Raw genomic sequence first — 21,335 nt, 5'->3', positions numbered from 1 at the left:
CCTCCGGAGGGGTGGGGATGGGTTCGGTTCATCCGAGTCGCGCTGTGAGATGGGGGGAGGTTTGAGTGGTTTTGAGCGGTGGAGCTTAAAAAGGGTCGTTCGTGGGGGTGTGCCTTGCTAAAGCTGGAGAAAGCTGTGGAGTGAGCGGCAATGCAAACTTTTGGTCTGGTTAAGGGGAGGGAGAAACGCAGGCAGCCATCGGGATCGCGGAGAGAGCTCCGCTCCAGGAGTTGGCTGCATCCCGTGCTGTGCTGAGTGAGTCCAGCCCGAGGCTCTGTACGGTCCCCAAAAGCATCTCAGAGCCTTTTCCCTTGGTTAACGAGACACTTCTCAGCACTGGACGCTCGAGTCCCTGCTCCGTTTGGTCCCCTGCAAGAGCCGGGGTCAGGCTGGATGGGGCTCTGAGCACCTGATGGAGCTTTGGGTGTCTCTGTGCATTGCAGGGAGTGGGATCAGGTGGACTGTAAGGTCCCTTCCACCCCAAACCATTCTGTGATTTGAAGTCAGCCTGGGTGAGTGCCGGCTGTGCGTCACCGGCTGTCAGTGCACTGTGATGGGGATGTAATTAAGATGCTGTTGAAAATCAAGCAGCTGGAATGAAAGCCAAGCTCTTCTCTGTTCCATGATCTTGGCAGAACGGGTAGAAATTAAGGATGTAAAAACGTATTTAACTTGATAATGTGGTGGATCTAACTCTCAATGCTAATGAGGAGACTTAAAGGGCTGATCTGAGCCTGGTGAAATTAATACGAAGGCACTCATCAGTTCTAATGGCCAGATGGGACACTTCAGTGAGGATGCGGGGGATGGACTCGCTCAATAAGACTTGATGGCTTACAGCCCAGCAGCACCAATCTTTGGGCCGGGTCCCCATTGAGCAAGGAGTCATTTTAACCTGCTTCCTTTGGACTGAAGGGAGAGAGATGCAACATAGGCTGCAATCAGTGATCTCAGAGGACAACACCAGGGCATGAGATCTGGAATATCACCTCATTTATATGCCCATCCCTGTGTGCTGCCCCACGGCTGTGTCATGGCACAGCAGAGCCATTGGAGATGTGAAGCTGGGCGAGCAAAAGGAGTCACAATCAATATTATATGAGAACCACTGTGCCCGTCAAACCGGGATGGCAAAGTGCTGCAGTGTACAACATTGATTTTCACACACAAATGGAGCTCCCCTTTCATTATTTAGCGGTGAAAAAAGAAGCTAGAATAAAATATGCACTGAGAGCAGCCCTGTGCATGCAGGGATGTATTCAGGCGTGATGAGGGGCAGCACAAAACTGCCTCTTCCCATGATCTCATCGGTTGCTGAAGCTCTTCCCATCCACCCTCAAGAAATCTGGAGGAGGGGAGGGAAGGAGAGCACGCTCTGCCAGGGAGCAGGGATGGGCATTCTCACTGCAAGGAGGGGAGGAAGGTGATGGGGAGCAAATTGGGAGAGGAACACCTGAAGGCTGTAGGGAGAGGGGTGTGCACACAATGTTTGGGGTCTGAAGGCAGCTCAAAGGGAACGGCCATCTTCTCTGAGCTCATAGTGCCTGGAGGGCTGAATGGAGGTTCAAGCCCTGCTGGGAAGAAGCTGCTCCAACAGCCTGCGCCTGTCATGGTGACTTCCAACAGCAATGCACGTGGGCAGGAATGCTGTTCTCTGAGGCCCTGAGGATGCTGGCACTGAGCTGTGACACCTGTGTGAGGCCGTCTGTAGCCTTGAGCTGTCCATCTGCTCCTTCCCCTGTGTCAGGTCAGTGCCAGCCCTCCCTCTCGGTGATGCTGTGCTGTGCCAGGCCCATGGGACTGGGGGGGGCACGGCATTCTGTGTGTGTGCTCCCATTGCAGTGCCTCTCCAAGCTTAATTCAGCATCTTTTTTTTTGCCAGCCACAGTCTAGACAAGCTGTTGCTTCCCAGTGTCACAGCCCATGACCCCACTCCTACACCCGCCCCATCGCTCTTCCCTGGTTCATGTCAGGCATATGCTCATCTATTTTGAATGCTGTGCATGTGTGAGGCTGAGTCGCTCCTAATCTCGTCTCCCTCTGGGGCGTCAGTCACTCTGGCATGTGCCTTTTCCCTGTCTGCCTCCCTCTGTTTATGGACAATGGATATTTTTAACGCCACCCTCTAATTAGAGGTAGCTTTCTCTGGGTGGTTTGCATGGAATGGAGCTCACGGGGCAGGCACAAGGCGCTGGGGGCTGGCCCTGTGTGGATAATTCCTGCCCAACACCAGCTCACTGCAGGACAAGGAAGGACCATCAGCCAATCTCACTTACCAGGGCTGGAGACGAGAACAACACTGATTAAACAGGGTCTTGAGTCAGATTTCCCACATAGAAACCCTTTCTCCTTTGGCTTCCAGCACCACATCCCCCAGTATCTCTACCTGCCTGGCTCTCAGCATCCCCCCACAAGGATGCTCAGCCCCCACTCGCATCCCCAGCACAAGACAAGGCAGCTCACTGTGCGCAGCCCTTCCCAGTCCCCACCGTGCAAGCAGCATCTGGCCGAGCCATCAGGCAGCAAGCACCCCTCGGGCACGCTGCGTCCTGCTGCTCCGTTCACAGCCAGCTCCTCTCCCCTTCCCCATCCCCCAGCACAGCACAAGGCCAGCTGGGCATCATCACGTTCCATTGCACGCTTCCCCTGCCAACACCGGCCGGGGAGATGGCAGAGCCACGCAGAGCAGCAGGTTGGGCTCTGGTTGGTGACCCGGCAAAGGGCTCAGTGCTGCTGAGCATGGAGCTGGTGACAGCAAAGCATCACCTCCTTCCTTGTTTAATAAGTGCTTTGGGTTTCACCATGCTGGCTCTCTGCTAGCAGGGCTGCCTGAGTAAAGCAGATTTTAATGCTCCTTGTGACTCCCATGGAAATCAGCACTGTGCTCACACACTGCAGGTTGCTGGGCAAGGAGTCAGAAGTCTGGCTCTCCTTGATCACTCACACAGCCACTGGCGATGTCTCCTTGTCCCCACCTATGAGATGAGTTTAGCAGGTGAACACATTTGCAGGGCTTATCTCATGGTGACTGCACCAGTGTCTAGACTGCCTTGATGACTGATAGCAGCGGGGTTTCTTGGTGTGTTACTGCATGATGTTTTCTCCTGGGGCTGTGCCCCGTGCCCTCCTGGTGCCCGGCAGCAGCCAGGTTGCAGTGCTGAGCACAGCACTGAGCTGGGTTTGGAGGAGGAGCAGGGCTCTAATCTACCAGTCGAGTTGCACTCGTAAAGGCGATTAGACATATGCCAGTTAATTCATAGCAAACAGGATGGAGGGAGAATTTGCCACTTATAAAGGGCAGACGAACAAGCCCATCATTCCTGCCACTCTCGGGTAATACATGCTGACATAAGCCCTGTTTAGCTGCAAGTTTAGCATTGCTAATCCTGCTGGTCTACGCCTCTGGTTTTCCATCCTCCTCATGGCATTTTTCTTCCCCTTTCTCTGCTTTGCCCTTCTCTCCTGGTGCCCACATCTCTTTGGCCTTTGAGGGAAATGCTCTGGGGTGGGGGCTGGGTGCTCTGCTCAGAGTTGGCTCCGTGGGGTTCAGATGGAGCACAAGTGGTACCCACAGATGTCAGTGTGGGCACTGCGGGATGCCTGCTACATTGTCCTGTGGATCCTTCTGGTTTTTCCATCACCATAATGATGCGACTGTCCCGGCTGTCCTTGCTTGGCTGACCCACCCACGCAGAGCCCATGGATTTTCCTGGTGGTGCTGTTAGAGGCTAAGGCAGCTTGCCCTGCTCTGAGCCCTCCCCCGCAGCCGCAGCATCTGAACCTCATCCCTGACCTGGTCGGCTGCTGGGAGTGGATGGGAATCCCAGAGAGCCAGAGCGTGCAGCTATAGGGCTGTGCTTCTTTGGGGCAGGGGGTGGTTGGAGGAGCCGCGGGATGAGAGCAGAGCTCTAGCAGCAGGGCTGCGCTCTGATGCGTCCCTGATGCACAACACGTGGATATTTTGGCACAGGATGGGCACGGTGTGAGCGCTGCGGTGCGCTGGGGCTGGCGGAGTGCCGGCACGGCTGGGAGCCGAGCATCGTATCCTGCCCGAATCATTGGTGCCTCTGTGCGGAGCTTCAGGACGCATTTCTCCAGCCCAGGGGTTCCCCCTCGTGGCAGGACGCTCCCAGCTCGCCGCATCTCCCCGCTCGCCTCCTGCCTCGGGTGGCGGCGGCTTTGATTTATTTATTTATTTAAAAAAAACGAAGTTTTCAGAAGATCAAATGGGAAAAATGAAACGGGAAACAGACTGATCTCCTCTCTGTCTGAAAAGTGACGCTGGTTCAGCTTGCAGGGACTGTGACCCGGGCCACGGTGTTGCCGACCGAAGCCCTTCTCATCCTGCTGCATGCACGGCCAGCTCAAACCTTTCTCTGGGACGCAGCCTGCAGATCGGGGTGTCTGCATGCTGCGGGCATCGCGTGGTCTGCATAGCTGGGAACCTCCCCACTGCATAGCGCTCGTTATGCGGGCTCGTTGGAGGATGGTCGGAGCGCATTGAAGCTCAGCCGGCGGCACCCACGCGTGGCCGGGACCGCCAGGGGGAGACCTCGGCCGCGGCACGGGGAGCTTCTCCGGCTGGGAGCGCGGAGGGCAGCGTCTGTGGTCCCGGGTGGGGTGAGCGGAGCGGGATGTGCGGGCTCTGAGCTCCTGTCCGGGCTGAGAGAGTCCGCAGCGCTCCGGGACTGCACGCCTGAGCTCTGCTTTGGGCACTCGCATCGACATCCCTGCCGCGGTGGGTTTCCTTTCTCTCAATAGCCATGGGTGTGTAAAGCTGTGCTTCAAAGCTTGGGATGGGGAATAAATAGAAGCAGGCCCAGTGCCTTTTGTTTTGATGGATTCCATTTGTTCTGTATAAACAGCTCCTTCCCCGTGCCAAGGCTCGACTTCCAGGGAGGGTTGGGATGCAGTGGGTAAGGGATGAAGCATGCAGCCCCAGTGCGGGTCACCCCATTGAGAAAGGTTGATGCAGGGGAGGGCTTGGGGTGCAGACTCCCACCTTCCCTCTGTCCCCACTGTAAGTCTGGCGTCTCCCTGCCTCAGTTTCCCCACGCAGGAGATCTGCTCAGGCTCCTTCAGTTCTGCCACAGGAGGATTCCAGGTGTGACGGCACTACTGGGAAGAGCCAGCGGGGCTGGATGGACCCGAGCCGTGAGCCCAGCGGTGTCCACATCCAGCCCTGGGAATCCCAGCAGCCCCACCCCCAGCAGGAGGAGGGGTGGATGCAGCAGGGGGGCAAAAACGGTCCATGCTGGGGCTGCTCCCCCCACCCCGGCTGAGTCAGGGCACTGCCGGTCACGTCTCGGGGGGTGGGTGTGGGCCTGAAGGACGCAGCTGCCTCCCCGCCACGTCCTCTCCTCTCCTCCTTCTGCTCTGCTTCATCATCTCCTGAGTCATCGTCGCTCCCTCCTCCGCCGCCGCAGCCGAGCACAGCGGATCGGAGCGGGGCAGCCGCGGGGCTGCAGACGGGTGAGGGGTGGGGTCGGGTTTGTGGGATCCCTTCCTGCTTCCCAGTAGCACCCAAAGGGTTTGGAGGGAATCCTGTCTCTCTCGCTGCTCTGTTCCTTCGGTGTCCGGAGCTCTGCCCTATGGAAGGTGCTGGAGTGGGGCAGGGATGGGGCAGGGTTCGCTTCTGGCTGCTGGGGTAGGAGAGGCTGCTCTGAGCAGCACAGAACCCGGGTGCCAATCCCCGTGCCCCTGGGCATCCTCTTCCCAACGCTAATCCCTTTCACCGCTGACAATTTGTGCCCTATTAATTCTAATTTGGGTTTTCTCTCCCAGCCATTCCTTTTTGCGCCGTCTTTCCCGGGCTGCTCCCAGATGCCACCTCACCACGTCAAAGCTTTTCTGAAGCCCGTTTATCCCCACGTCCCCAGACCTGCGCTCTCCCCCTGCCCATCTCCGTGCTGATATCTGGGTCACGGCAGGGCAGATAGCAGCACATCTCCCATCTGCTTCCTCCCCACTCCTCCTCCTGCCTCTCCTGTGGGCATCCCCCGGTCCCTGGGTACCACAAACACCCGGGGTACGGCAATCAGGAGGATGCTGAGAGCAGAACGCAGCGAGTCCTGCAGCAGCATCGGGTTGTGCTGGCAACCGCAGGGACGGCGCTGGCATCCCAACAGCCGCCCCGTTGTGCCGGCGGCTGCGACCCTGTGCCGGCAGAGGGGAACAAGGGCTGCTGTGTGTGCCCTGCACGAGGGTTGGCCCGTGGCCCCGACACGCATTCCTGCCACGGGCAGGGCTTTCCGGGCTGGGGGGGGGGAAGAGGGGGATGTGCTGGGACTGTGTGGGGCTTGTTGTGATTTTCTTTTTCCCTTTTATTAGAAGCCTATGAGTGTCTTTTTGAGCAATTAATCTGGGTCATGACATTCACCGAGACTGGAGAGCCTGGGGCTCGTTAGCACCCAGCACGTGGTCACCTGCATCTGCCCGGCACCGGGAGCAGCATTCGGTCCAGCTTTAGCTTTGCCATTCCCAAACGCCCCGTGGCCATGAACTCCCACTACCGACATCACAGGACCTGGCTGCAGGAGCTGGGAGATGGGGACCACTGGAGCCTCTCTGTGCTTGGCTGTGTGTGGAGCAGCATATGTGCTCGGATCTGCTCCGTGCCTGCTGTTTATCCGCTTCCTTCGAGTTAACTTATGTTTCCTCTGCTGCCCATCTGTCTCTTTCCCTTCCACCCTTCCCTCGTCTCATTGCACACAGTGAAGGGTCTCCATCCCCAGCCACCCAAGTGTGGCTCCATCCCTCCTGACCACATTCAGGAGCAGCTCCGAGCCCACTCCTGCAAAACCTCCCTCTTCTCCCCTTTCCCCTCTCCCTGGTGTGTTGTGCACGGGGAACACCAATGCTTTCTGCCCCTATTCCTCCAGCCTGATGGATGTGCAGAGCGTTTTGGCACCTCCGAGGCCATTTTCTGTCCTTCTTCATCTCCTCCCTCTGCACGCTGTTTGCATTTCAGATTCATTTGATGTTTCAGCAGCGAGGCAGGGAAGCCCCACGTGCTCCCTACCAGTGCTTCCACCCGGAGATGGGCTATTAGGGATCCCCGGGTTCTTCAGGGAACACAAAGGCACCAAACGCCATATCCCGCATGCACCTGCTTCCCTCGCTGCTTCAAAGAGCCCTTGTGGCTGCTGCCTCCCACTCCTCCAGCTTTTATTTATAGTCTGCCTTGCTCTCGCTGCTTTTTTTCTCCCCCTTTCCCCAGAACAGCTGAGCTGCTGAACTGGCAGTGTCGCGGGGATGTTTCTCCATCAGCTTGGCTTCACGCAGCCATCGCGAAGGAAGCGGAGGAGAAACTGTGTCTGAGAGCCTCATCACTGAGCATCCTTCGTGGGGAGGGCTTGGGCACGGGGTGACCACTTGGGACCCGAATTTCTGACTTCCCCAGGTGCCAGCAATGCGAGGGATGTTGCTGTGTCTCTATGGACCTGCAAAAGACAGCACAGGTCTTAAAGGTGGGACATCCCACCAGATTGTCCCATTGGCAGAGTGGCTGGGAGCTGGGCTGAGGTCATGCACACTCATGATACTGGTGGTGGCACTGATGCTCACAGGTTCCTCTCATAGCTCTGCAGCAGCACGAACACAAGGCCCAGATGAGGTTTTTTCTATACTTTTTTTTGTTGTTTTTCCTTCCAGGGACCCGTGCTGATGGGGCTGGTGCTCATCTCTGGTGCTCACTGCTGCTGCCAGCTCCTCTCCTCCTGGGGGAAGGTGGTGAGAGGACACGGCAGGAGGAGGGGGAGGGAGAGGGAGGGACCGTGGACTGAAATAACAGCCCCACAAAATAATAACACAAAACACCATCACAGAGCGATAGGTTCACCATCTGCTGTGTGGGTGCCGGAGCAAGAGCCGCACGCCAGCCCCGCGCCTGGGTACCACCGAGTGACTCAGCAGCAGGAGAGAAGGAGGGATGTGCTGGAATTCCTCTGCCCTGCATGCCCTGAGAAATGACCTGATCCCATGATGGGGACGGGGTGGGGGAGAGAACAGCCCCCCAGGTGGCTGTGCACAGCCAGGTGCTGCGGGATGCCATCACAGCTGGGGTCACACTCTTCGCACCTCCATTTCCTTTGGAAGGGGGGAGAATCCAGGTGAAAGCAGAGGTATTTCTTAGGAGGCACGTTTCCATGGCACCCAGCAGAGAGATGCTTTGCCACAGCCCTGCTGCTCCATGGGGTCCCTCAACACTGAGAGAGGAGCACAATGTCCCCTGGCCACCAGCACCCTGGGCCCAGTGTCCCAGTGTCACCACCACCCTGAGCGCAGGGATCTGCAGCCTTCAGGATCTGACAGGTGGGACATCTGCTGTTCAGGTGTCCTCAGATGTCCCCTGATGTCCCCACCATGCCATGGTCACAGGGATGCTGCATGGCTGGAAACCGTATGTCACCCCAAGGTGTCCCCAGATCCCATCCTTTTGGTTCTGGGAGCATAATGTTCCCAGATAACATGGTCCTCCCTGTGCTGGTGATAGAAACAAAAGCACCATTACTCACTGCCAGGGAGGAGTGGCTCAGTGAATTACTCAGCCCCTCCATCAGACAGGTCTATTCTTCATCCATCAACCTGGGGCAGTGGGGAGGAGGAGGAGGAGGGCAGCGGGGGGATAATGGCTCCCACCGAGTGGTGACAGTCTCCAAGATGGTAAATCTGAGCCCGGTGGCACAGCCCTAAGTCACTGCCCACTCCCAAAAGACAATGGGTGGAGCACAACTGATGCTGTGGTTATACTGGGAGAAAGCTGTGACAATCCATCCATGCAGGTGACAGCATAATGCTGGGGTGGGATTTGTGGAGGGAGAGGCTCATTTCCTGGCCACCAAAATTGTAGGGAGTGAGGTGCTGGGTGAAAGCATCACCCAGGCTTGCTCTTGGCAGGGCTGGCTTGGGGAGCTGAGCATCATCAGCACATGGATCGAGGCGCTAATGGCAGAGAGCAAGGGATGAGCCAGCAGTGGATTTGCAGCCACGCATGCTGCCTCTTAATGGAACCAAATCCTTGACCTGGGTTCAAATGGGAAGGGGATTTGAAGTGGTGAAGTGCGGTGGTTTGGAGGCATGGGGTGGGAGGAGGGTGAGGACAAATGGGGATGGATTTCCCAGGGGGCATCGTTAGGATGAGGAGGATGCAGGTGAGGAGGGATGGAACAGTGAGGAAGGAGAACCTGGAGCCTCTCAGCCACAGGGGCACAGCTGTGGGTGGTGAGGCTTTAAGTAAGTGAGTAGGGGGGGGGGGGAAGGAAGGGGGGTCCCTTTCTGCCTCTTCTGCTGTTCTGACACCGTCACCCCTGCTCTCCCAGACAGGTAAGGGATCACACTGAGGCTGTGCAGCTTTGGGCATTAGTAGTGGATTAGGAAAGCTTGTTTGGTTTGCTCTGCATGTGGGGAATTTGCTTATTCCTGCTCTCAATGTGCTTGTTGTCCCCAAGGGCTGGGTGTGGGCACTCCTGGCTGCACGGAACCCCCCTAAGCTCTGGGTGCTGCCATGGCTGGTTGCCTGAGCAACTGTCACCCTCACCCAGCATCCATCACAGTGAACATTTTGGTGTTATCACACCCTCAGCACAGCAGGGCTGCAGTGACGGATGCTGCTGGGGGATAAGGGTCACCCCATCACCTTGCCATCCATCTCACAGCAGTCACAAGCACCCGCTGGCTGCTGTGTCCCGGTGCTGCCAGTGTGAAGTTACCCAAGGAGACTCCATAGGAGATTCTGCAGAAAACCAATTAGGATTTTAGGAGCGAAGGAGAGCTGCTAATTGACTCTATCCTTGCAAGTTAATAAGGTGTTGGTGCTACTGTTTAACTGCAGATGTGAATGCAGGTTGAAACTGGGGAGATCTGGGGGGCTGCAGATCTATCCCATGGGCATGGAATGTTTGGACTATTTGCATGGAGGCATTCCCAGGGTCTCAGGTGGTCTCTGCAGTGCCTTGCAGCCCCCATTCATTGCAGCAAGCTCTGGAGGGCTGTAATTAATTTGCTCCACGCATGGAGGGGCTCGTGTGCCCACCTGCTGAAGGGTATGCAACCCTTGGGGCTGCTTTACCACTTCTGTACATCACCCTGTGAGCACATATAGCAGCATGCAGGCATGCTTCAGAGCTGATAAGAGCTGACAAGAGACAGCCCTGCCCCTCTTGAATGAAATTGGCCAAGGTGTCCCGGGTGCTGCAGGAGAGCTGGGAGAGATGTTAATAGAGCTGCGGTAGGAGATGGGCTCTCCCAAGCACAGGGATGACGGCATGCAGGAGGGGCTGTCAGAGTGAGGAACATGGGCGGGTGGCAGCTGGTGTGAAGAACAGGTTGGTTGGGGTGGGTGGGAGGCATCTGAAGGTGTTTGTTTTCCAGGGGAAGGGAGGATTTGAGGAGAGGAGCGGAGTGCTGCAGGCAGGCGTTGGGTGCAGAGCTGGGAGGATGCTCTGTGTCCCAGTCCTTCCTGGAGGGGAGGAGTGGCACTGGGAGGTGATCTCCCTGTCCCTACAGAGTGATGTGACCCTTTCCTGGTCCCTCGTGTCCCATTTGGGCATCCTCTGTGGGTATGGGACCACACTTCCCACTGCCACCCCTCCTCCCCCCACTCACGCTGGGGCATTCCTGCTCCTTTTCTGAGTCAGATTCACTTCTGAAACAGCACTTTTGTCATTCAATGACTTAATTTTAAGTGCAGGAACATATTAGTCAAACAGATCTGAGTTTTTTCAGTGCTGTCTAAGAATAAGCACTGCCTCTGTGGGTCAGAGCTCCAGCTGGGGAAGAGCAGCAGGTATCTGGGGTACTCCTTCATTAAACTGGAAGGGCTCTCTTCTGTATTTTTGTCCAAACCCGCCTGGTTTTGGCTTACAGATTGCTTCCCAGAGGGAAGCTCAGCATGAAGGCACCCGCTCAGCTTCCAGCTCGTCTCTCATCCCAGGCTCCTGCGAGGGATGCCTGGAAAAAAAAATTGTGAATCAGCCATTCTCCAAGCACAGAGCGTGATGAGCTCCTGCTGCTCCCCGTGGCCCTGCTGCTACGAGCAGGGTGCCTATGGGGATGATTTCCTTGGGTTTTGTTGGCCAGGCATTGCCATGGCTCTGATGTCCTCACCAGGGAACATTTGCATGCTGAACACCTTTGCATTTCTGCAGGTGTTGCAAAGAGCTGGGCTGCGCTTTCCTTTCCATTGCAAAAAAAAAAAAACAAAAAAAAATTTGATTTTTTTGCTGATGAGAGGGGTCAGACCCAGGTGGTGAGAGCTGAATGCAAATGCTGATGGAGGACACAGACTTCTGTCCTCCAGACCCCGCTCCATGCACAGCGCCTTGGTGAGAATGCAGAGCAAAAGCAGGCAAGGGCACGGGACAGAGAGATGCAAAGGGCGTGCAGATTGCACAGAGCTCTGTGCAAGGCTGCTGTGTCCTTGCCAGCTGAAGGTGACACACGTGCATGTGGCTGCTTCCTTTGGCCCGTGCTCGCAGCAGAGCCCTGCTCCTTCCCTGCAATGCTGAGGATGTGGTGGCCATGCAGATCCATGCCCAGCACCATCAGAGCTGCAGCACAGCAGGGAAACGGCGCTTATTTGCTGCGACAGCTTTGCAACAGATTCTCTGGCGGAGCTGATTGCAAACTGCAATCTTAAACTGTAGGACGGCTCCTTTTTCCAGCCTGGGAGTGTGAGAAACAAATTTGTTTGGGTTATAAAAACATATTAAAACGCAACACATTTTGTTGTGCAATATACATCGTTCTTCATGCCAATTTTTTTCTTTTTTTTTAATGAGTGCCTTCCAGACAAAGACGTTCCTTATTAACTTTTTGTGGAGGTAATTGCTGGGAAGGTGGCTTGGGGAGGTGTCAGGCAGCTTCTGTGATGGCTGAGTCTCCAGGTAGGAGCTGCAGGGCTGGGAAGTGTCTGGGTTTCCTGGACAGGAGTGGTTTTTTTGCTCAGTAGTTGTCCCCAGAAGCGTGAAGGTGTATGTCGGGATGCACAAGTCTTGATGTCTGTAGCTCTCAAATACCACACTGAGTGCTTCCCTGGATCCTGGGATGTCACTGTCCTGCTTGGAGCAGTGTTTTTGGGTACCACCAGCCTCCTTCACCCTGCACTAGGGGATAGCAACCTTGCCTTGGTTCTCCAGTAGGGGGTATCTCTGGTAGGGGCTATGTTGGATGCCATGATCCTTATCAATCCCTTTCAACTTGAGATATTCTATGATTCTAAGGCCCCCGGGAGCTGCAGGTAGGTTTCAACTCAGATCTCAGTTCTCTCAATGTCACCCCAACAGGAGGCAGGGCCAGGAGATGGTTCCAGCTAGGTGTCATCTCCAACAGGTTTCTGGGCTCTCCGTGTCCTTCTGCTTGTGTTGGCTCTACCAGCTCACTGCTGGCTTGCCTTGGAATTTTCTTGGAGGGGACACAATGTGTGAAACTCTGTGTACCCACCTGAGTTCTTATAACTGCACTGCTGTGTTTAAAAAAACATAACATGTCTAAGGAAGGACATCCCAACAGCTCAACCAGGCACTACCATTAAATACTCATCTAGTTTACAAGTGTGGTATCTCCTCCCCATGACTTCCTTACAAGATTTAATATCACCTCTCCCCTTCAGCCATACTTTTGTGGTGCTGCTTTTCATGGTTGCCCACCTGTGCTGGCCTTTGCCCATCTCCCCCCAGCTCCTGCTGTGCCCATGGCCCACCTTGGGGGGTCTTTGTGGCTCTGCTTTGGTGCCATTGTAAATGAGTTAATCACAGCTGACCCCTGACCCATCTTCTTGGCAACTCTGCTTTCCCAAGTCGGCGTCAGCTGCTCCTCAAATCAAGGAAAATGCCTGTGGGTTGTTTTTTCTCAAATGGCACTAACTTTGATTTGTAATTAAAACATGCTCCATTTAATTAGGAAGGTATCACGCGACCTTTAGAAACACAACTATTTTTGTATATTTACTCCCATTGCTTGTGTTTTCCTTAGTGACTTCAGCTCCAATTAAAACCACCTCCTTATTAAACCATCAGCTCTTAAATAAAACCAGCAGCTAAAAATACAGTGTGGCCACTGAGTGCCCTCCTCACACCTCTCCCATCAATCCCTGGCACTTATGGGCAGATCCTCCTGCTGCTCCCAGCTCCATCCACGCTTTGGTTGATCCTTGTGTTCCCCTTGGATGGGGCAAGCTGCTTCTGTTCTTTCTTTTGGGTTTACTCTCCATGAGGACCTTCAGGAACCAGTGCAGCTCTGGCACTTGATGCTCTGGCTCTGCTCCATAGAGCTTTTTCCTCACCTAGAGCAAAACCTCGCTGGTTACAGGCTCAGTGCTCAGAGATAGAGGGCTGGCTTTGCTCCAGCGTGGCCATGGGGATGCTGTGGTGGGGTCAATCTCCTGTCCTATGCAAACAATTTGGAAAGCCTTGCTGGCTTGCTCCTTGAAAAGCTCATCTTGACGCGCCTCCAGCTGCAATACGGTGCTTGCCATTGCTTTAGCAGGACTGAGGAGAAACAATCTGCTTTCACTCACAACATTTTGGGATGATACATGTATTTTTCAATACAGGAACAATAGCCGTCCTGCCAAGCTAAACACGAGCTGTTCCTGAAGTTGTTGGCATTTTGCTTTTTGCCAAGGGTCCAAAGAGGAGGCGGGTAGGCAGCCATTAACTCTTAGCAGCAGCAAAAAGGTGGCACGTTCCTCTGCTGCGGGAGCAGGGAGAAAATGAATCAGAGCAGGAGCAGGTTTGGAGCAGGAGGAAATCCCCGGCAGGTTGCAGTGATGCACGTGGATATCGGTGCTGTGCTTGGAGCCAATTGGACTCGGTGCTTTGGGAAACCGAGGCAGGAGGTGTGGTGTGCACAGGAGCATCCCAACGCTGCCTTTGTGGCAGGGGTGGATGCTGAGCTCCGTGCAGCACCGAGGTAATTTCCCAAAGGTGCCTTGAAGTTGCCTTAATGCGAGCTGTCAAAATGATGTAGAATCGTGCCTGGCGGGCTGTGCCGGCTCCCTCTCTCTCCCGATACATCTACCGTGACAATTTTGTCAAAGCTCGTTTTTGAAAAGCTGTTTTGACGGGGTGCTAATGGCTCCTTCTTAATCATGCAATTGTGAGCTCTGATGTCCCTAAACGCGGCGAGCGGAAGCGGTTTCTTTCCCTTATAATTAAAAAAGATGCTCCTATTGGGTTGGAAAGAGAACAACGGAGGGGTTGGAGGCTCTCAGAGCTCTGCTGGCAGCCCTGCATCGCGGTGATGCTCACAGCCTGCAGGAGCTCCGGGTGGTGTGAACCCCTTTGTGGGGTGTATTGGAGGGGATGCAGGGGATGCAGGGCTGGGGCTGCAACGGAGCAGGGAGCTGCCTGGGCTCGCCTTAATAAAAAGCCAGGTTAAAAATAAAAATCAATAACCATCAGATTATTGAGATGGGATTAATATCAATTTTAAACACCAACTCCCCCCCAACATAAATAACTACCCGGCATAGCCCTGCTAATGAGATCGGGAGCCTCAGCAATCAAGGCGGAGGATTAGAGATGATCAGAATAAATCCCAAATGATGAGGGATGCTTCCAAAGTATATCCTTGCAAGACCCCACCAGCATGGACCCCACGGGACATGGGCTTTGTGACCTGGCTATGGGTGCTCGGTGTCTCCTCGTGCATCAGATCACTGCCCCAAATTCTGCAGAATCTGATTTCTGTTGGGTCAGATCCCATCCATCCACAGCATCTCATGGGTTCCCACTCTTTTAGGCCTTGAGGCACTGAGGGTGGTGTGAAGACCTTGCCCAAAGCCTGCTTGCCACACCTCAGTTCCCCAACCACCTCTCATAGCCATCCTGGCTCTCCAGCTGTGCTCTCCCTTCCCAGCTCCTGCCTTAATCCCCATGTGTGTTTTTAATGTCTCTGCATGCCTCTAAGCTCTTCCGAACCCAGAGGCCAAATGCTCCTTGTAGGATTCAGATGTCTCCCCTGTGGATTAGATGGGATGGCAGCAAATTCCTTGTAATTTCCTTGTGCGGTGTATTATCTGCTTGGGGGCAGTGGGGGACGTAGGGGCAGCTCTTGAGCATTTCCCATCCATGTAACGTGTGCTGAAGGTTGGTGAGCAATCCTTTGCTTGGACTCTGACTCAATTACTCTGCTGGAGCTGGATGGATGGCAGTTTTGGGGGGAATTTCCTTTGAGGTTGGGGCTGCATGGAATAAGACAATGAGGCTTTAGCTCTTCTTGCTGCAGCCCAACAGCTCCCACCCAGTGCTGGTGGGTGCCGTGGGCATCCCCACCGCCTTCCTGGGCTGGGAGCATGGATTTGTCTTTCTGATGCCTCAGTCAATGGCATCGATTGGGCTGGAGTGAGGGATTGATTGTAATTGGGTCGGAGGGCCCTGCGCCGGGTGCCAGAGGAGTAATTAGAGCAGCGGGGGCAGTGGGGGGCTGGCTGCTATGGGGTCAGGACCTGGGGCTACGTGCTGGGGTCCCCGTGGCATCCCAGGGTTGGCTTCTGTGTCTCCAGCACCTGGGATGCCTCGGGGTGACGAGAGCAAGGGGAATGCGTGGACATAGGGAGCAGGTGATGGACATCCCAGTGAAGACCAGGTTTTGCTGTCTGGGAGGGTGGAAAGGGAAAATATCCCTGCAGCAGCCCCGAGCAACCCGCAGCTGGGATGCAATCGATGTGCAGGAGCTGTTCCAGCTCTCCCTGCCCTTCCAGCCTGCAGCTTGCTGGCAAATCCCACCCACACAGAGCTGGGCTGCTGCTGCTTCCAGCACAGAAGCTGGGGGAAAGGGCCTCGCTGCACTCCCCCAGCACAGATTTCTGATCATCTGGGTGGGAGGTTCGACTCCAAACTGTTCCTTGCAGAAGGAAAGTGGGTCTCGTGCATGATGGACACCCCTAGATTTTTCCTTTATGGGGGTGCAAGCGAGCAGCATCCAAGCTCTGCCTCGGGGGATGCTGCATGCAAACGGGCTTGGGAGAAAGGCGGGGGTGGCTTTTGGTGCTGGTGGGAGGATGGAAGGGAAAGGAGGATGTAAACTTGGGAAAAGGTCAGGCATGCTATAAATAAGTGGCATCCGGCAAAAAAATGTCAGCATGCAGCAGCAGCGACACACCAGCCTTGAGATGGAGAGGGAGGCTGTTACGTGAGAGATTGTGTCTGTGGGAATTGGGTTTATGGGCACTCGGGTGGCGGGGCATAAAGGGAGGATCTCCCTCTGCTCACCAGCTGGGGACGGGGAATGGACCAGGGCATGCATCTGCTGCACGTTGTCCCATGTGCAGGCTCTTACGGGCTGTCCTGCTACTGTCTAATAGGGAAAATCCAAGGTTGGAGGCATATTTCCATTGTCTTCTCTCCCAGGACCATGCTCAGCTTGTTCAGGGTTAAGTTGGGCAAGTGGGAGGCTTCTGGCCATCCAGCAAGAGCTGTAGCTCATGGATCCGGAGGATGATGCAATGATAGGTGGGCTGACAGCACACCTGGAGCCTCACAGCATCCTTGGGGCTGTTCTGGGGCTGGGGGCTGCCAGCACATGAGGTGCAGTGCTGTAGAGCTGCTCAGCCCACGCTCCCACCCCACAGGTCCGGCTCTGGGGCATCCCCTCTGTTGTGCTGGGAAGGTGCTGTGCTCTTGGGCTGATTGCACATTTGTCCCAAAGTGGTGTGACTCGCTGCCTAATCATCCTCCCCAGCAGCCTCTGAATACAGAGCTGATTGCTGCCTGGTGGCGGGGGAGCAGATTCGGGGCCAAGCCCAGCTGTGGGAAGAAATGCTGGTAGGGAGCTGAGAACTGGCAGATTCATCTCCCAAGTTTGTGCCTTATCCCTGGAGCCGAGTGCTTCTGCTCACCTGGCAGTGGGTCCATGTATCCCAGGGACTGAGAAGATCCCAGCTCTGTGTCACAGACAAATCAACCAGAGGGAGAAGGGCATATGTGAAGTTGTGCAGTGGATCAAGAGCTGGATTCCTGATTTCTGGCTGGGGATTTCCTCCCTGCAGCTGCAGTGTCATCTGGTCATCACCCTGAGCTTCTGCATCCCTTCTGGCTTAGGAAAGGTTTCAGGCTGTCACTGCAATGCCCTGAGCCTGGAGCAAGGCTGAGCCACAGGTCCTGGGACAGCGTGGGGAGTGGGCACACTACATTTCCTTGAGCCCATCTCATGGTATCTGTGCTGCAGCAGTTGGAGGGCCATGGCCTCTTTTCCCTCTACCTCTGCTCGCATGTGCACACAGGAGAAGGCAGCTGGCACTGTGCTGGTCTCAGGTGATGCTGTGCAGGAAGCTCAGCTCCCCAGTGGGCTGTTTGCAGGGGGCTCCACTTTACCCACCTAGTGGGGGCAGGGAGCCCCTCTTTGGTGGCTAGTTGCAGGAAATAAAGGGTTATTTCTGGCTGCTCAATGCTGAGCACAGTCCCCCAGCCCTACTCATCCCCCAGCAGTGGCTGTTTAGGGCTGCCCACTTGCAGGAGCGGCAGCACAGTGAGGATGTGCACAGCTTCAACCCCTGCTCCCCTGCGAACAAAGGCAGCTCTGAGCCTCCCCTGTTTCTTGGCATGCTATAACAGAGCCCTTCTCTCTGACAGCAAAAGCCCTTTCCAATCCCCAGCATGCTGCATCCCCCTTCCCTATCTCTCTGCTTTTCCTGCCAGGGAGACTGCAGCCCAGCCCAGCACGTGCTTGTCCCCATCCCTGAGATACGGGGATCCAGAGGACCTGGCCACAGAGCCGTGGGAGCCAAGCACGCCCGGCTGCAGCCTGCAGCAAGCAGCAGCACAGGGGGGAGCACTCCTGCCACCAGTAATTACCGGCGATGCTGCTGCTGCCACATGATTTGGGGACGTCAGCAGAGTGTGTCACTGCTGATGACACGCTGCATGTGCAGGGGCTGGGGAGGATGCCAGGGCGAGAGGTTGGAGCGCTGGGACTTGGAGTTGAGCCAGCTCCACTGCCCCGACCTTCAGTGAGTCACCTGTCCCCCACGGTGGCACACAGGAGGTGACCCAGCCCTTCCCTCCTGCACCAAAGCCCCGTGCCTCAGTTTCCCTGCAGTGCAGGGGAGGCTGCCGTGAAGCTGCGCTTCCCCCAAAGAGTGATGCTAGGGGGAGGCCAGGACTCGGTGTCGTTACTCACGGCGATGACAGTGCCGATGACAAGTCCCCAGCCTCCAGGAGCACGTGCTGTGCCCAAATTCCCTGTGCGGGGCTGCATTCCCAGTGCCAAGAGGCCCAGTGAGTAATGGAGTGGGCGGCGGTGCTGGGGCTGCGTGGGAGAGGGATTTGTGCTGTTGCCAGGAGGGGACAGCGATGGGTGCCTGCTACCCCTCACTTGAGGTATGCCTGGAGGGGCTGATGTGGGTCAGGGTCTGCTATCCCACCTGGGCTGCATCTGCCCCAGCATCTGCCCTGTGATGATGGCTATGGGTTTTTCCCCATATAGTGATGGGATGTGGACCCTGAGCCTTTCCCAGTGCGGGCACCCTTTTCCCATGGGACTGCATAGAGCTGTGTTTGGTCTGGATGAGATAAGGATGGGGTATCGCATTACCGGAGCCAGATCCTTCTTTGAGGTTAATCAGACAAGGCAGGCAATTGCTGCCGCTTGATACAGGGAGTGTTGTGTGAGTGAGTCTATTAGTGGGCTGATTACTCATCAGCTACGTTGGAGACCTGCTAACTGGAGGAAAAAGTTGTTAACGTGACTCAGCTGACCCCACTCTGCAGAAGTTAGTGTGTCTTTTCTGAAATACCACAGGTGGATTGTTCCACGACTTGGCCACGCAGCCAGGGAGGCATGGCAGGATGCTGCTCCTTGCTTGCCAGCTGGAGTCACATGCTGGTGATGAGCCACCGGGGCCAGGAACCCAGCACCGAGCTGCCTGCCTGCCTGCTCCATCACAGGGCTGTGCATTTCTCCCTGTGCTGACAGTGATGCTGCAGGCTGGCTCAGCATTTCAGCTCCTGCGTGCTTCTGCCCCAAACCTGTCCCTCTCTTTGGGGTATGCTCTGTTCTCCTGGTCCCCTCCCGGGGTGGGGAGGAGGTGACAGCTGGGTGATGTGGGATGCTGTGAGACACTGAGTCCCACTTTCCAAATGTGGGCCGTTGCCTCCTGAAGTGCAGGAGGCAGCTCTCCCGGGAGATCAGATGTTGTGAGACTCGTGACTCCATCATGCAAATGCTGGGGGTTGTGAATAATCCCATACGTGTGCTTGGCGGGGGCTGCAGCAGCCCAGGTCCATGCAGGTTGTGCTCCTCGAGGGATGCTGTGCTGCAGGTCAGCCTCCCTGTGACCCATCAGGTTAATGGAGACAAGCAAGCTGGCTATCTATTGCAGCCCATGCCCTCACTGTGCCATCGCACCAGAGCCTTATTTCATTCTTTTTATTGCCCCATGAGAGGCTGAACCAGAGCCTCGCTGCTCCCAGGGCTGCCCAGCTCCGTTTCCAGCCCCATCTTATAGCTCATTCCCATTCTTTTTTTTTTTTTGTGCCCATTCTCAAACCTTTCTCCTTCTCCAGTGATCCCAAGCCCGAGGGATCTTGCCCAAGGTGATATGGAGAAAGCTGCATCCCAGTACCTCTTGGCATGTGCACTGTCATTGCATATACTTGCAATGTCAGTACCTCTCAGAAAAGAAAGCAAATAAAACACAGTGACATTGTTATCCCTCTTGTAAGGCCAACTGGTAAACGTATCACTGGGCAGTTGTTGAGTGACTCAGCCCTGCATGATCTGCTTTGCTCTCCGTTTCTGCTTGTGGGGCAGAGGGCTGTGATACCAAGTTCTGCTCTGCAATGACATTTTTTCCCCCCCTGTTTTCATGAACTTTTGAGCTGGGGGATGGTGGGCATCCCCAGGCTAGTGGCGTGGGAGAGCTTTCCTTTGAGATGGGAAGGTGCTGACTCTATTGGGGTGGCACCAGTTGTGCACTAGAGGATGGGTCCATCCCCAGATGCAGAAGGGTTGTGGCTGAGGGTCCGGCTGCTCCTCGCCTGCTGTCAGCTCTGCCACAGCCAACTGATGGGAAAGTACACGGAGTGCCCAGCTCATGTAAATAAACCTGGCTATAAATAGAGAGGGAGAGAAGTGTGAAAACAGTGGGGAATGGATTTTATAAAACTAGCAAATTAGTCTGGAAAAACAAGGGTGTGAACCAGCAGCTGAGCTCCAACCCAAGCCATATTCCCAGCTCTGTGATGGATGGCGGGGCTGTGGGGCTGGGTTGTCCCCATCGATCACAGGCTCTGGGTGCATCCTGCCTTGGGCTGTTGTGTATGTATAATCAATGCCCTTCATTATGTTTATTTTTCTTTGAATTTATGGAGACGCCCCAGCTGAAGCCAGCGAGAAGACCTGGATCATAATGTTGACCAAAATAGATGGTGGCATTGCAGATGGGTGGGTTGAGCAGAAGGGGTGGGGGAGAAACAGCTCCAGACCCTCTCCTGTCGGCGTGGGCATCGTGGCTGTGCCAGCCTGTCCCTCCCAGGCTGCCTGTCACCTTATGGGAAGTGCAGTGGCCCGTTTCTCTCCTCGGGAGCCGGCCAGGCTGCTTGCCCATCTGGTATCAGCAGAGGTCTGTGCAGGGAGGAGAGGTGGACAGGGAGGAGAGCAAAGGCAGGGTGCAGAGAAATGGCACTGAGTTGTGTCTGAGTGCCATGGAGTGGGCACGGAGCTGTTGTAGGGTGCTGAGAGGTGACACGGGCAGCACAGGATGGCAGGAGGATGTGGCAGTGAGCAGGTGGCACAGCTGGTGCCAGGAGTGGCATTGGCACCGAGATGGTGACACTTGTGGGATGTGCATGCATGTGGCACCACGCCGTGGTGTCAAGTTTGTGACACAGGTGAGAGGAGCGCGGCACAGAGGGCAGGTGGCTCCACTGATGGGGACACTGATCCCATGCAGGTGGGATCACATGCCATAATTGAACCCCCATGCAGAGGGTCAGGGACAGATGGTACCGCGATGGTGGTCAGGGTGGCACTGAGATGTGTCTGGAAGGTGGCGCATCTGGGGACAGAGATGTGATGCTGCTCGAGGGCAGGTTCTGCATCAGGAGACAAGAAAGTGGCACTGCTCACAGGCAGGTGGTACATCGGGGACAGAGAAGTGACATTGCTAGAGGGCAGGTGGTGAGCTTGGGGTCAGAGGCAGCACCACATACGGACCGGTGGCACAGGGGGACAGGGGAGGCGACACATCTGGGAACAGAGCGGCGATACTGCTCGAGAGCAGCTGGCACATCTGGGGACGGAGAGGTGACATTGCTCAGGGACAGGTGGCACCGTCTGGGGACGGGGAGATGGCACACCTGGAGACGGAAAGGTGGCACCGCACGAGGAGCGGG

Source organism: Meleagris gallopavo, chromosome 26 (assembly GCF_000146605.3).
Source record: "Meleagris gallopavo isolate NT-WF06-2002-E0010 breed Aviagen turkey brand Nicholas breeding stock chromosome 26, Turkey_5.1, whole genome shotgun sequence".
NCBI lineage: Eukaryota > Metazoa > Chordata > Aves > Galliformes > Phasianidae > Meleagris > Meleagris gallopavo.
This window is presented reverse-complemented; position numbering follows the sequence as displayed.